Below are 15,372 nucleotides of genomic sequence, written 5' to 3' on the forward strand. Positions count from 1 at the left end.
TTCATTAAAATGTACAGAATAATATTTCTTATATATACTTGCTGACAAAGCCCACACTAGATGTTTCCCACAATCTTTGAGTGACAAAATATCAACCCACAGGAATACAAGAAGGTTGTTCTCACAGGCAAAGTGTGAGGAAGTGTACAGAGTCACTGAGGAAAATGTAAGGCAATGCATTTAGGGAGAAATGATTCTAGCTCTGGTTATAAAATGGATTGCCTTGGCTTGTCATGAGCAACTTAGAGCAAGCCTTCTGAAATCATTCAAAACTGTATTCTGACACTATTGGGCCCCAAAGGTGAGATGTTAAATGGTAAATAAGACACATTGGAAACCAATTTCTCTGACTAAAGGGGGCAGTTGAGGAGCTCCTGTGGATCTTGCCCAGTAGAGTTGAGCTGAGTTTGCTACATCTGATTTTCCAAGAAAAGTTGGAAATTCTAGTTTTTATGTGAAATCTCTATAGCAGAGACAACCGATGCTCATCCCAAATCCACGAGCTCTGCTATACTTTCCAGCCTCCATTGCAGTCCAATTAGAGTCATGTGACCAGTTCTATCCAGTGGTCTGTGAATCGCTGGTGTCTTTACAGATATCTTTCTTCCTTTCCCGTTTGTCTCTCCCTCCAGGAATATGGCTTGCTTGTACCTCAGATTCCTATTATCCTTGATCAGTTCCCTCCAGGAAGTCCCAGATGCCTTTATACTAGAGGTATCACACTTTTTTTTTCCTTCTGAAATTTAGATTGGCCATTAAAATATACAGCAAAGATGGAGAGGTGTGCCCCAATGTCCATTCTTGCCCTCTTCTTTGCTTCTTTGGTACTAGACTTTAGTCATCCATATAAATGTTCCCAAAAAGGCTAATTTTCATGCTATCCTTATTGCTATGTGTGAGTATATGACCAAGCCATTTTGGGGGTGTGCCTTATCTTGCCCCACTTTTCTTCATCCTTCCAGTTGGAAGAAGACATCATGAAGAACCACACTGGACCATGTGGGTGAGCAGGGGCTGTAGTGCCTTCCTGGCATTGTGGAGCTACCACAACAGTCTTGGATTGCTTTTGTTCAGGCTGAGAAAAATTAAATTTCTAATCTGTATAAGCTACTCTTATCTTGGGTTTTCATTACAGCAGTCACACAGTATCCTAGATAATCTGGGCAGTTAGATGCTACGACTACAGATGTAAGCCTTATCAAAGCTCTTGGGAAGCAAGGTGGAAAGTGGCATGACAAAGCCATGAGGCATAATGGACTTTGAAGTCAGATAGAAACAACACAGAATCTCATTTGGCCACTTCCTAGCTGTGTCTCCAAGGCCAAGATATTTAAACTCTCTGAGTCTCGTTTCCTTTGCTTCAAAGTTGAGTAAGAATCATACATCATTGGGTTCTTGCAAAGGTTAAGTGAGCCTATGTATGTACAATTCTTGGCACATAATAAATATTCAACAAATGGCTGTTGCTGTCGTTCAAGAGTCAGACACACTAAGGAAGTATGACGGTGGGAGAGAGGGTGGGCATGGCTTCCTCTGCCTGCCTTGCTTTGTAGCCTGGGTGAACTGTGCGTGCCACGAAGAGGCCACAGGCTGCCAGTCTGTTCTGTGAATCCCTAATCACATCCTGTCGTTCACTGCTGTCCTCTGGATGGAAAACACCGTCCCATGGCTGACAGACTTCCGGACCTGCTGCAATGTGCTCGTTCATCCAACTTAAACGTGACCTCATTCTCTTTGCCTGAGTGGAGGAGAGTCTCCTTCTCCACCTTGGGCCGCAGGTGTTGATGAACAAGATGCTCCTTCTGAGGAAAGATGGGCTGTAACCCCTCCAAGCTCAGTCAGTGCTAACAGTCCCAAAACTCTGCCAAGTGCCAGAGTCCACTGCAAAGTTCTGAATCCAGCTGCACGTCCCAGATGTGCACACTGACTGGATGCCAAGCCATTCCAAGCTGAATGCTCAGCTCCAGTGCCTGGTAGCCTGGGGTCAAGGCTTGGGATGCCATTCCAGGGAGCAAGCAGCTGGGGAAATGGGACATGCATTCCCACTGTAAAAAGAGACACTCCTCCTCAGGGTTTCCCGCCTGGCCAATGGCATCTCCACCTTGCTAGTACAGCACCTGTCCTCCAGAGTATCTGACTTACCTCGGGCTAGTGTGGGCAGCCAGGTTGGCCTTCACGTATACAGCCAGCATCTACCTTGATGATGAGAGTCAGTGTACCCTGGGAAGGGCTCTCACTTCATAAGCTTCCCTTAGTTGCCACATTGCCTGAAACTGACCGGCAGAGGCTTATGCCTTCTTGTTTGAAGATCCCCCCACCGCTCCAAACATACACCTTTCCACTCACCTCCCTGGTAGGATATTCCCCATCTCTCTATAAAACCTCAACCATCGTCCTGCCTTAGCAAGTTGGAATTGGAGTGTTGGTTCACATACCAACACTCTCAGCCTCGGGGGTCAGGTTCTGTTATGACCACAGTGAACCTCAGACTCTGGGTGGAGGTTGGGACCCAACCTCCAAACACAACCATTCTAGGTTCTAACACAAACCAGAAAGGGACCTTAGGAACAGGGTCATGGCATGTGGGAGGCTGTCTGCTGGTGAAAATAGACAAACCTCTGAGTCAGGGTAGGAAAATACAGAGAGACGCACATAGAGGCACAAGTGGGGAGAAGTTACCCATGTAAGGGACAGAGTCAGACTTCATTTTAAGTTTATTTCATCCCCAAAACAGTTCCTCCTCTGTCGAGTAAGGAAGGAAGATCTCAGCAGGGGGAGTGAAGGAAAGAGAAGCAGCTCAGAGCAGAGGAATTTTACCGACGTGTTCCTTCAGGAGCAAAGCTGATGTGTGCCTTTCCCAGACTCTGCCGTGCCCATGAAACCAGAGACAAGCCCATTTCATTATGAAAAAGAGAAGCAGGCGGTCGGCCTGGGTTACACAACCCATTTCATGTGGCCATTCAGTATTAATGGATGAAAATCTAATTTTAAGTAAAAACGATGTTTATTGTGTTTTCGATTAACAACCAACGAAGTCTCAAGTCCAGCTCTCTCCAAAGAAAAGCGCAAGGAAAATAAAATCTTCAGAGGAAAGAACTTGACAGAAACTACGGGCACAAGAGTCCCACGGTCAGTTCCTGTTTTCACAAAGCACATGTGGGCTCTCTGAGCTCACAGCATTTGGCCATCCATGGGTGTCCAGAATGGCTCTCTTTCTGACGTCTCCACTGCATGTAGGCAGACACACTCGTGCTTTCCCTGTTTCCTGACGCTCTTTTTGGGTAATGTCAAGGGTCTTGTGAAATCTCAGGGGGAGCTCTTTATACACAGGTGTGGTGTAAATAAATAGTGAAGTGAGCAAATGCTCCTACCAAGCTCTCAACCAGCACAGACCACTTTGGAGTAAGCTGGGGCTGAGGAAAGGTTAGGAGGGGACCTCACGGTCCCCGAGGAGTGAGGGGGTCCCTGCCGAGGTGGGGTCATCTTGTTTACCGCTGGCCCCTCCCCTGTAAATTTCCAACCTCACAGCCACCCACATGAGCAGTACTTTGGCTGTGTGGAGCCCACAGGGTGCCTCATTCCTATCATTTCCAGCAGCCCTTCCCAGTTCGGCTTTCCCTAAATATATATGTAAGATGTATCCCCAAGATCACCAGCTGCCTATAATGCTGTGAACAGGAGGGAGGGAGGCTGGCTCACTGGAGTGATCACAAAGCCCAGCGAGCAAGAACTTCCGTCCAGCTGGTTCCACATCTGGAGTTAGCAAAGGGGCCAGACTGCACACATATGCTTCGTTTATAGGGTGTCATGTGCAAAAGCAAATACATTCACGATCGCACAGCGTGATGTGTGCATTTCTAAAATGTCCTTTCTGAGGACATCCATTAATAACTGAGATTTGATTGACATGCTGTTGACTGAGCTACCTGCCACGAACAAGACAAGAAAGCAGAGAGAAAGACCATTGCCTTCAAATGTTACTCTCTGAGAGATGATCTCAGTTTGGGCAGGGATCGACCTGCATATACTAGAGCCATCAGCCCCTGGAGAGCTCTTAAGTGCCCTTTATAAATAAAAGGGTTTAATATTCAAAGCCAAGTTTCAAAATAAACAATTGTTCTCCCAGGCTCCAGATGCCCGTCACAAATAAGGAAGTGGACCCTATAGAAAAGCAAGAGAGAGATGGTACATTTCTTGCTGTACTGAATGAAATGTCCATGACTGTCAGGTAATCTGGAGGAAATTTCAAGGCCAAGGCCACTGTGAAGTCCTGGAACAGTCAATCAAAAGACTTAAAATTGGAGTATTAGACTGAAATGTTTTTGAATCTTAATGCTTCCACTTATAAATGGTGTCACTCACTCAAGTCTCCTTTTCCTCATCTGTAAAGTGAGGCTAATAATACGCCTCTAACAGATATTATGGAAAAGATGCATTTTTGTAATGTTCTTAGTTCAGTGACTGTCAAGAGTTTGTGCTCAATGCATCTTAGTTCTCTGTCCTCTTTTGTCCCCATTCCTCCATCAACCACGGCCACTTAGTGTCCAGTTGTAGGTAGTCTCAGTGACAACCCATCACCTCTTGTTACAAAGACACTGTGTGACAGAATTTGAAAATTTTAAAAGTAGATTCTGCCCCTAATGTTTAAGAGCTTGTAATTTTATAAGGAAGATGAAGTACATATACTGACATACACTGATACAGAACACAATTAGGTGATTTGTATTATGGGAAGTTAGTTCAGTTGAGTTCCAATCCCTTGGACATGTAGGCAGAGGCTTGCTGGTACATTAACGTCAATAATGGAAGTTGAAGTGTTTACTCAAAACACATGCAGATATAGTTGGTCACATCTATGCAACATCCTCCTGTGAAACCTGATGCCTGAGAGAACAGATTTTGCTTTTCTTGTACAAGAACCGACACTCAGTTTTGGCACTTAAGAGAGAAAAAGAGAGGATTAAATTCAGGTACCTCAGCATGCAGTTAAATGGTAAGGCATAAGTGAAGCATTGAAATTGCTCACTGAGGGGTCTGTTGTTGTTGTTATTGTATATCATGACTTTCCAACAATTAGGGACAGTTACACATGGGCAGGCAGGAAGTGCTCAGTTTAAGAGAGTATCAAGAATCTCTCTCTCTCTCTCTCTCTCTCTCTCTCTCACACACACACACACACACACACACACACACACATATGCTTTAGCTTTGGAACTATCCTACTTGTTTTGAACCACTGTCGACAACATTGGATTCATCCATTTGGAACAAGAACTTGCTGCTGCTTCAAGTCTACCTGTCCCAGAACTGATAAAGAGCAAAGCCTTCTGGTTCTGAGTTACTTCTCAGTGGATTGTGATGGGTGAAAAAACATTTAAGCTGGGGCAAAAGATAGCTCTGGAAGCAATTTAAATTACATTAAGATTTGTGATTCTAGTGGCTACTCTCCTCAAATAAACTTCTGATCCTGTAGCTTACATTCCCAAAAGGAGAGTTTGGCTATCCGTTGGCATTGCTTAAGTGCTGAAAGAAAGCCCAAGTAGAGGAAATGCAAACTTTAAACTTGTGTTGTCAGCTGTGTTCAGAATCTCAAAATATGATCTTGGAAAATAAAAATAACTTATAAATTATGCCTCTCTATACTTTGTTTTCTTATTATTATTATTTGCTTTGTCTTAAAATTTCAAATTAAAGAAATAATGTTAGTTATCAATACATATTTATTTTAGAATATTTGAAAAGTATAGAAATGAACAAATACTAGGTGGGAAAAACCATAAGTTAACTACACAAAGGAAACCACAGCTGACATTTTGCATACTTCCATTCTTTTTGCTATACATGTTTTTATGTAATGAAGACAATACTTTAGATTTACTTTTACATGCAGCTTTGAACACTTAGTAAGACAGCATAAGCATTTCTCCATGTTATTAAAACACTGTTACATATTTGAAAGCACAAAAGACTCTTGGTTAGAATAAAAGGGTGGACTTAGGAGGGGTTAATGACCCTTCCTGGTTTCAGTAGCAGAGATTTCCACAGGAAGTTTAAAGTGAACCTCTGGACAGGTCTGAAGCCCCAACTTCAATCATGGGAGTTGAAGAGAGAAGACTACTGACCCAAGCTGCCCTTTCTCAGAAAAAGAGTTGGACAGTATGAGTCGAAAGAAACCACACTGTACCTCATAAAACTGGACTTTTACAACCAGCTTCTAGAAGGAGAAGGACTTCAAATTAGCAAATCCAAGTTCAACTTCTTTATTTTATAAACAAAGATAAACTGAATCCATAAATGATAAAGTGTCTCGTGCAAGCCCCATAGAATGGAAGTTTGTGGAAGACCAAAGTGTAGAAGACATTGGATCCAGTGTCCTTTACTCTGCATCTCCCTGCCTTTTACCTACCTTCTCCCATATCCCACATTAGTACAGAAGAGGCACTTGCCACGTATCCTACCTGCTTCCCAGGGTGGTGAGGCTCAGGTGGTTAACGGTTACAAAAATTCTTTGTAATCTGTCAAATGGCTGAAAAAAAGAGTAAGCCTTTATTAATGATGGTGATATGATGATGATGATGAATGTTTCCTACCTACTTAGGATGGGAATGGATGCAACCACTTTGCCTCACTGATTTGTTCATTCAACAATAGTACTGAGTATGTCAGGCACTGATTCTAGGAACCAGGGATACGGCAGAGAACAAACAGATAACACACTTAAGGAGTTTACATTCTAGGGGAGGGACTAGCAATGAACAGTAAAGAAGTAAATTATGGAGGATGATGGTTAATGATAAGTGATAAGGAGGGAAAAACAGACAAGAATAAGATATGTGATGTGCTGGGAGTGGGGTTAAACGTCAGATGGTGTGGCCAAGGAAGGAAACCGTGTGCACATCTGAGGCAAGGGCACTCTGGGCAGAGGAAACAAATGCCCTGAGGTAGGAATGTGTCTGTGGTTTTGAGAAACAGGGAGGACGCCAGTCTTGCTGGAGTCCAGAGAGCAAAGGAGGAGGAAATGGGGTGAGTGAAGGCATGATAGGGAACCAGATGACGTGGAGTCATAAGGTCGTGTTACCAAGGGAAGAGAGTGGAGAGTTCTGAGCAGAGTTTTAAACAGCACCTCTCTGACTTTAAACAGTCATCTCTGCAGAGAATAGACTCAAGGGAAGTGAGGGTTAACTCAGCAGGCCTGGGATGCTCAAACTCTGCACATTCAACAGAAAAGGCCTAGTTTCAGGAGAGGCCTTTGTTGGGCTCCTGGGAGATAACTTTTGTGCCCTTGGAATCCTCTGCTTGAAAAGAGTTCTGTTGAACATGAGACCTTAGGCCAGGCTGTACCAGTTTTACCAGATAAGAGGGCTGCAGTCTGGGTAGCCAGGGTCGGTCAGGTAGATGCTGCATGCCTACACGACTGACCCACAATAGAAACCCTGGACACAAGCCTTCCCTGGCTGAAACAATTCACAAGCGTTGTCACACTTGAAAGAAATATGTGTGTCCTGTGCAACTCCACCAGGAGGGCACACCTGGAAGCTTGTGCCTGGTTTCTCCTGGACTCCACCCTATGTGCCTTTTCCCTGGGCTGATTTCCATCTGTATGCCTTTGCTATGATAAACTATACCATGAATATAACAACTTTTCTGAGTCCTGTCTGTCCTTCTAGCAAATCACTGAGCCTGAGAGTGGTCTTGGGGCCCCCCAGCACACAGTTGAGAGCAGCTAGGAAGGGGAGACATTAATCCATGTGAGAGATGATGGTGGCTTGTCCACCATGATTTTGTCTCAGCATTGCCCTGGGGATTTCTGTTGAACATTTGGAAGCTTATTGGCAGGGAAAAGATACCTTTCATTAATGGCAATTGATGTAATCCAGGATCACTTTATGAAAAAGCCAATTCTGGTCTAATCTGTCAGTGAATCCTTTCTTCTTTCCCTCCAGTGAAGAAGATCTTGAGAAACGTGGTAACTCTAAGTGCCAAGAAAAAATACCAAAATTTCTTTTTTCTCTCTGAGTTAGCAGGTCTGCATCTGTCAGCAGATACAATTGTAATTGGAAGATCTCAGGAACAAGGAGAGGCCTGTGCCATCAGAAACATCCCTGACCTCCACCTTCCCAACATGGCCATTAGTCACCCCGTCATTATCCCAAATGAGTGGACGAGACAATGACCTTGGGAAGGTCACTGTAGGAGATGGGAGAACATGAGAAAAGAGATTCTTAAACTTCCACTTGGGGGGGAAAATAAGAACATTTCTATATTCTAGGTCATTTTGTTTATTGTAATTCCTCACCTAGAATATTTATAACAACAATGTTAATAAATTGTGCCAGTAGGTGTTTGGGATAAAATACAGCAGGTGTTTGTGAATAAAATCTGAGCCTTTCTGCAAAGTAAATGTTCTGTAGCAGGGCTTTTGGGTGGGAGCGGGTGGGGAAGGGCATAGTGTGCTTCACACAGCTGTGAAGCTTTGGAGAACTTAAGGGTTTTTACAGGCAGGAGAGTAAACTTTTTCTCTAAGGAGTTCAGTGTATGTTTAGGAGACAGAAGGCAGGAGCTGAAGCTATTGGGAGTCGTCTGCTTCCTACGTTCTTCAACTGCCTGAATTATGATCTTTGTCTCCCCAAAAGGCAAGGGAGTAGGACCAGAGAAGCTATTCTAGGGAACTCACTCTTACGTGTGCAGGGAGAGGCAAGGACTGAGACATCAGCCAAGCCTTGGATCAAATCCCATCTCCACGACTTACCAGGAGTGTGACCTCGGGCAAGTTATTTAGCATCTTAGAGGCTCTGAGCCTCCCATTCTTTCCTTATTAAATGTGGACTATGTTACCTGCCTCCAAGTATCAGTGTATGAGATTTCAGTTATATACGTCTGGCACCCAGCCCACAGCAAGCACCTGATGAATGTTCATTTTCTCTGTCTAGATATTTCATGTACTAATAAATAATATCAATAATATCAGTGCAGTTGGAAGGAAAATTAAAAAACAAAGGACTTGCCCTGGCCAGTGAGAGCGTACATCTTTTTTTTTTTAAGATTTTTTCCTTGTGAAGAGGATTTTTTTTTTTTAATAAATTTATTTATTTATTTTTGGCTGTGTTGGGTCTTCGTTTCTGCACGAGGGCTTTCTCTAGTTGTGGCGAGCAGGGGCCACTCTTCATCGCGGTGCGCGGGCCTTTCACTGTCGCGACCTCTCTTGTTGCGGAGCACAGGCTCCAGACGCGCAGGCTCAGTAATTGTGGCTCACGGGCCTAGTTGCTCCGCGGCATGTGGGATCTTCCCAGACCAGGACTCGAACCCGTGACCCCTGCATTGGCAGGCAGATTCTCAAGCACTGCACCACCAGGGAAGCCCGAGAACATACATCTTTAAACTACTCCACTTGTGCTTGCAGAGTTTGGTAAGGAGGGAACTTCTACCTAGGAAAACCATAATTTCATAGTTTCTGTTCATGCTTTTTCCCCACAGTTGAATATTAATGGTGCACATGGTCTGGCCATGTGGTGCTTTATGGCTGGCACTCTGATTAATAAGGTCCATGCTATACCAGTTGTTAAATATTTTAATATGCCCCTGGATTTGTGCCAATAACATGTGGATAGCTGGATGGAGTAGATCATCCTTTGTTTTTCAGAAGACCTCAGTAAGTTTTTGCCTATGCAGATGTAGCCCTATAAATTAATGTGAGGTAGGAAGTCAAGAGCTTGTCTGACATGTAAGGAGTTTATGTTCTGAGACAGGAAGCAGGGAGGAAGAGGGGCCATCAAGGGAGGATGAGGCCCCAAAAGATGGTGACAAGATGGTACCCAAGAGAGCCTGGCTGCTGATAAACTGCCTATGGTGAGAACTGGCTGATGGAATCTCTGGACAGGGATTTCCAGTATCCAAGGTGAAGTTTTTGCTTGCAGTAATCTCCTTCTGTTAATTCAAACTCTCCATAAATTTCACTAGACACAAAAGACTTAGTAGTACTCTCAGGAAGGAAAGGTTTCGGAATGACTTCCTGTGTGGGGTGAAGGAAACCAGCAAGACAGAACCTAAAGCCTGTTGCCAAACTGGATGCTGTGTGGACTTACCAGGAGACCAAGAGCTCCCCAGAAATCTCCTGGGATATTGGGAGGAGTCCCTCCTGGAGGGTGGGATGGGGGCTTGGGTTGTCTTATTGAGTCATACTAAGATCAAGGGCCACCCCAGGAGTTTGAGACATTTGGATGGCGAATTCTGGGGTCTTTTGAATAGAGTATTTTGTTTTCTTAAGCACACTTGGTAAAAATAATAAAATCACTTGCAAATGCTTTTACCTTGCATCTGCCTGTGTGAGTGAAAGAGCTATACCTGCTCCCAACTCTGAAGGGTATATTGTGATAACCCAGGGGGTTTACAGGTCAGAAGGCAGCCTGGATCACTGCCCTGGGGTCCCTTTGGGGGTTCTGAAAGCTGAAGTAAGGAGAGCATGTGTTTCAAAAACAGGCAAAAGGGCAGGTCTTCCCTGCTTATTTACGAACAGCTTGATGCGAGGTTTAAAACGCAGTGAGGACAGAGTCCATTAGCAGGGTCTGCAGACTCTTGAAGCCCTCCCATGCCCAAGCCACTGAATTCTATTTCTGGATTTGCCTTCAACTCCAAGTAAAAATTTTTAACCCAGGTGTTTATATCCTGCCCCTGAGTCTCCCACAACAGAATCCAGGCAAGTGTTTCAAATAGAAACATCAATTAATCAGTGGGAAAGCATTCAAGGCAGAGAGTAAGGTTTGGTTGTTTTAGAATAAGTGAAAGAGACATTTTAAAGAACTTCCAGAGCTGATGCTGAGGCAGAATAGAGCTTCGCCCATGGCAGATTCCAAGTATAGGTGCTTTGTCTTCAAGAGTTTCATAAGATATACGCTGCTCAAATGAAGGAAGGCATGCATTCATTAAAGGTGAAATAGGAAAAGATTCTTTACTTCGTGAATTCCCATTTGAAACTTCGCTGGCACATGTATGAGACATAGGTGTCAGGAATATTTCTGAATTTTACTTTGGCTTATTCTCATCACTAACATACAAATTGCTGTGAAGGAAGTACCATATTTTGCTCAAACGCCATAGCCTTCTGTTACAGGGAAAAAATTCAGGAGGATATAAACCAAGCAACAGTTTCTATTTGGGCCTTTTTGGCAGGGAAATAAAGGGGAAAGGAGGTGGGAAATATATTCGCTAGCCTGGACTGGGGCAGAGGAAGGATTCCTTAATAAAATGTATGTGCTACTAAATCCTGCCTGGAAACAAAGAACGATGTAAACAAGTCATGACTTACAGTTTCAAAATCCTGTAAATTATATTTATCGTTGTGCATTTGTCAAGATAAGCAGCTAATGGTAATCCAATAAGCAGATAAGGGTAATAAAATGCACTGATGCAGGGCAGAAGTCAGTCTTAGTGCTGGGGATGCCCTTTCACATGTGAGGTCCTAAAAGACCTGATCAAATGTTTTTGGACAGAGATGACGGCCTGGTTGGGGGCAGGTGGCTGGCAGAGAGTGGGGTAGAAAGGTCATTTTTGTTTGTAGCCTTTTAATAATGACAGAGCACTTAGCCAATTTTCTAGTTTTATCATAGATGAAGTGATACATTTTATAAGAAATAATCTACAGCAATACAAATAAGAGAAATGTTTCTGCCTTGAAAAGACTTTTAGAAAAGAAAAACTAGGGCAAGGACCAGCATTCTTTAGGAGAATTATGTACCTAGGTAGCAGAATAAGCACTAAAGACATTTTCAGACTCTAGACTAAAATAGAAATCCTAGCAATTGTCAACCTCCTAAAATTTGCCCGGGACTGATTCTAACAGACTCCTTTAGATCTACATCTGTTGTGTTGTGGCTGAGTAACAGGAATAGATTCAGCTCCAAACCCTGTTTCTGAGGTGCTCTGTTCTCCAGGTGGCCTCCTAATCTTTCTCTGGCAGAGTCTTATGGATGTAACAAGATGCTGGGGGAAGGGTCACTGTGAAATCAACTCTCAACAGTCAAGTCTTTTAGTCACTGAACAGATATGAACAAACAATCCCACTGTAGGTAATAAAGAACCTTCCATCAAGTTAAGTCTGATCTTTGTGCCGATGGGTAAGGAACATATTCATGTCTTCACATCTGGGCCTCAGGCTGAAACATGCAGTCCCATTGGGGAAAGAATCACAGCCCATATTTGACGTGAAGAGGCTGGCTTCACAGCAAGGCCAAGGCAGGGCTGACCACACTCCCTGCCTGAGTCCTTGTTGCCCGTCTGTGCGTGAGGGCTTAGAGCCTCAGGTTCTCAATGACCCAAACACACAGCTCAGATGAACGGAGCATGTGCACGCGGGACACTTTCTCAAAGACCACCCAAAGTAACCAGTGAAATTCTCTAGTTTCTCAATTTTCTTTGGCATAGACTGAGTTATTCTTACAGAAAATTCTAAAAATATACAGGCTAAAAGTTTTCATGTGAGCTGATTTAGTTTAGTTGTCAGAGACCATTCCAGACAAGTAGAAACATGTAGGGTTTGCTGTCAACCTGACCTGTGTTCAAATTCTTGCTCAGTCACTGTGATCTTGCACAAGTTATCTAAGTTCTTTGAGCTGCAGGTTTTTCATCTGTGAAAAATGATACTTACAGTGCAAGGTGGTTGCAATGATTAGAAGTCATGTGTGACAAACACTTGGCATATAGAACACACTCACTTAACAGGAGCTATCCTTAAGCTTTATTGTAACCAGACTGCAATTGTTGAAGTAGATGACAATTATCCTACACCTAAAATTTTCCTGAAATAGTTCTTTAAAGCCCAGTTTCCTGGACTTTATCATAAGTAATATCTTAGAAATAGTTCACTAAGTTCACAAAGTGTTTTCAGTTATTATCTCATATAACTCTCACCTGTCAGAAGGTTTGGTTTTAGGATTATCTTCACTTTGGAGATAAGGAAACTGAGACGTAGAATAAATAAATTACTTATGGTCATTAAATGAGTAAACTGGCAAATACAGGTATCAATGATACCAGGTTGACTAGAGTAGTGGTCAGGTTCATGAACACATTCATTCTTTTATTAAACAAACACTTATTGAATCCCTGAAGGCCCTGAGCTAGGTGCTGCGAATACAGCGGTAAGAAAAAAGTCACAGCCCCGGCCTTTAGGGGCTTTATGTTACTACCGGGAACACAGGCATTAAACAACTACATTGGAAAACGAATAACCTGATTTAAAGATGGGCAAAGAGCTGAAGAGACAGCTCACCAAAGAAGACAAACAGATGGAAAACAAGTATATGAAAAGATGTTAAAAATCATATGTCGGGCTTCCCTGGTGGCGCAATGGTTGAGAGTCCGCCTGCCAACGCAGGGGACACGGGTTCGTGACCCGGTCCAGGAAGATCCCACATGCCGTGGAGCGGCTGGGCCCGTGAGCCATGGCCGCTGAGCCTCTGCGTCCGGAGCCTGTGCTCCGCAACGGGAGAGGCCACAGCAGGGAGAGGCCCGTGTACAAAAAAAAAAAAAAAAAAAAATCATATGTCATCAGGGAATTACAAAACAATGAGACACTACTACACACCCATTAGAATGACCAAATCCAAAACACACACAACACCAATCACTGGCAAGGATGTGGAGCAACAGGAACTCCCATTCACTGCTGGTGGGAATGCAAAATAGTGCAGCCACTTTGGAAGACAGTGTGACAGTTTCCAAATAAATAAATAAATAAACATATTCTTGCCATACGATCAAGAAATTGTGCTCCTTTGTCTTTACCCAAAATAACTGAAAACTTATGTCTACACAAAATCCTGCACACAGTTGTTTATAGTAGATTTATTCGTAATTGACAGAACTTGGAAGCAACCAAGATGCCCTTCATTAGGTGAATGGTTAAATAAACTGTGGTACATACAGACAATGAAATGTTAGTAAGTGCTTAAAACAATGAACTATCAAGCCATGAAAAGACATGGAGGAGCCTTAAATGTATATTAGTAAGTGAAATAAGCCAATATGAAAAGGTGTATTATTTCAACTGTATGTCATTCTGGAAAAGGCAAAACTCTGGAGACAGTAAAAAGATCAGTACTTGTCATTAGGGACAAGGGAGGGATGAGTAGGCAGAACACAGAGGATTTTTAGGGCAGTGAAAGTACTCAATGATACTATAATGGTGGCTACATGTCATTATAAATTTATCACAACCCATTGAATGTACAACACCAAGAGTGAACCCTAATGTAAACTATGGACTTGGGGTAATAATGATGTGTTGATGTAGGTTCATGAATTGTAACGAATCTTCACTCTGGCACAGGATGTGTTATGGAGAGGTTGTCCATGTGTAGAGGTAGGGCGTGTCTGGAAACCCTCTATACCGCCTGCTCAATTTTTCTGTGAACCTGAAACTGCTCTAAAGCCTATTTTTTGAAAAGGAAAACTTCACTGATTGTGGAAAGTGCAATGAAAGGGATAATGCAGGGACCTTAGCAGTCTAGTGTAGTCTTGCAGAGTCAAGAAAGACTTGAGGATATGGTGAGGGGTAAGGGTGAGCTGTGACAAAGCGCGAGAGAGGCATGGACATATATACACTACCAAACGTAAGGTAGATACATAGTGGGAAGCAGCCGCAGAGCACAGGGAGATCAGCTCAGTGCTTTGTGACCGCCTGGCGGGGTGGGATAGGGAGGGTGGGAGGGAGGGAGACGCAAGAGGAAAGAGATATGGGAACATATGTATATGTATAACTGATTCACTTTGTTATAAAGCAGAAACTAACACACCATTTGTAAAGCAATTATACTCCAATAAAGATGTAAAAAAAAAGAAAGCAGTTCTTAGCAAGTGATCTTTGAGCTGAAGTCTGAAACATAAATAATGAAAAAATCAATTGTGCTAAATGTTATAACTTGACAAACTGAAGTCATCTTATGAACAGCATGATCCTGATAAAGGACAGTGAATGAAATCCACTTAAGATTATCATCATAGGCAGCAAATAATACTTGTTGTAACTTTTCCTGTGAAGTGAGGCACTGTGAAGTGTGCCTCAGATCTGGAAAAAGAAAACATGGGAAGGGACCAAATATTGTCATGGTAACCGAAACACAAAGAACCCATGCTAAAGGTTTTCCAATAAGCAAGAACAGACTGCATTCAGTGAGTAGCCTTCCATGAAAGTTGACATCTCTTATTCATTTGTTGATCCTAGGTTTGGAGAAAAGCAGAGTAATTGGAAATACTTCTACATTCTGGGAAAGTATTGAGTGGAAGAGCTCTTAGTGCTTCTTAGATATTGGTCCATTACTTTTAACATTTAGTGCAAACTTGCTCTCTCCACTTACAGAATGGACAAGAGAGTTGGGC

This window comes from Globicephala melas, chromosome 6 (assembly GCF_963455315.2).
Source record: "Globicephala melas chromosome 6, mGloMel1.2, whole genome shotgun sequence".
NCBI lineage: Eukaryota > Metazoa > Chordata > Mammalia > Artiodactyla > Delphinidae > Globicephala > Globicephala melas.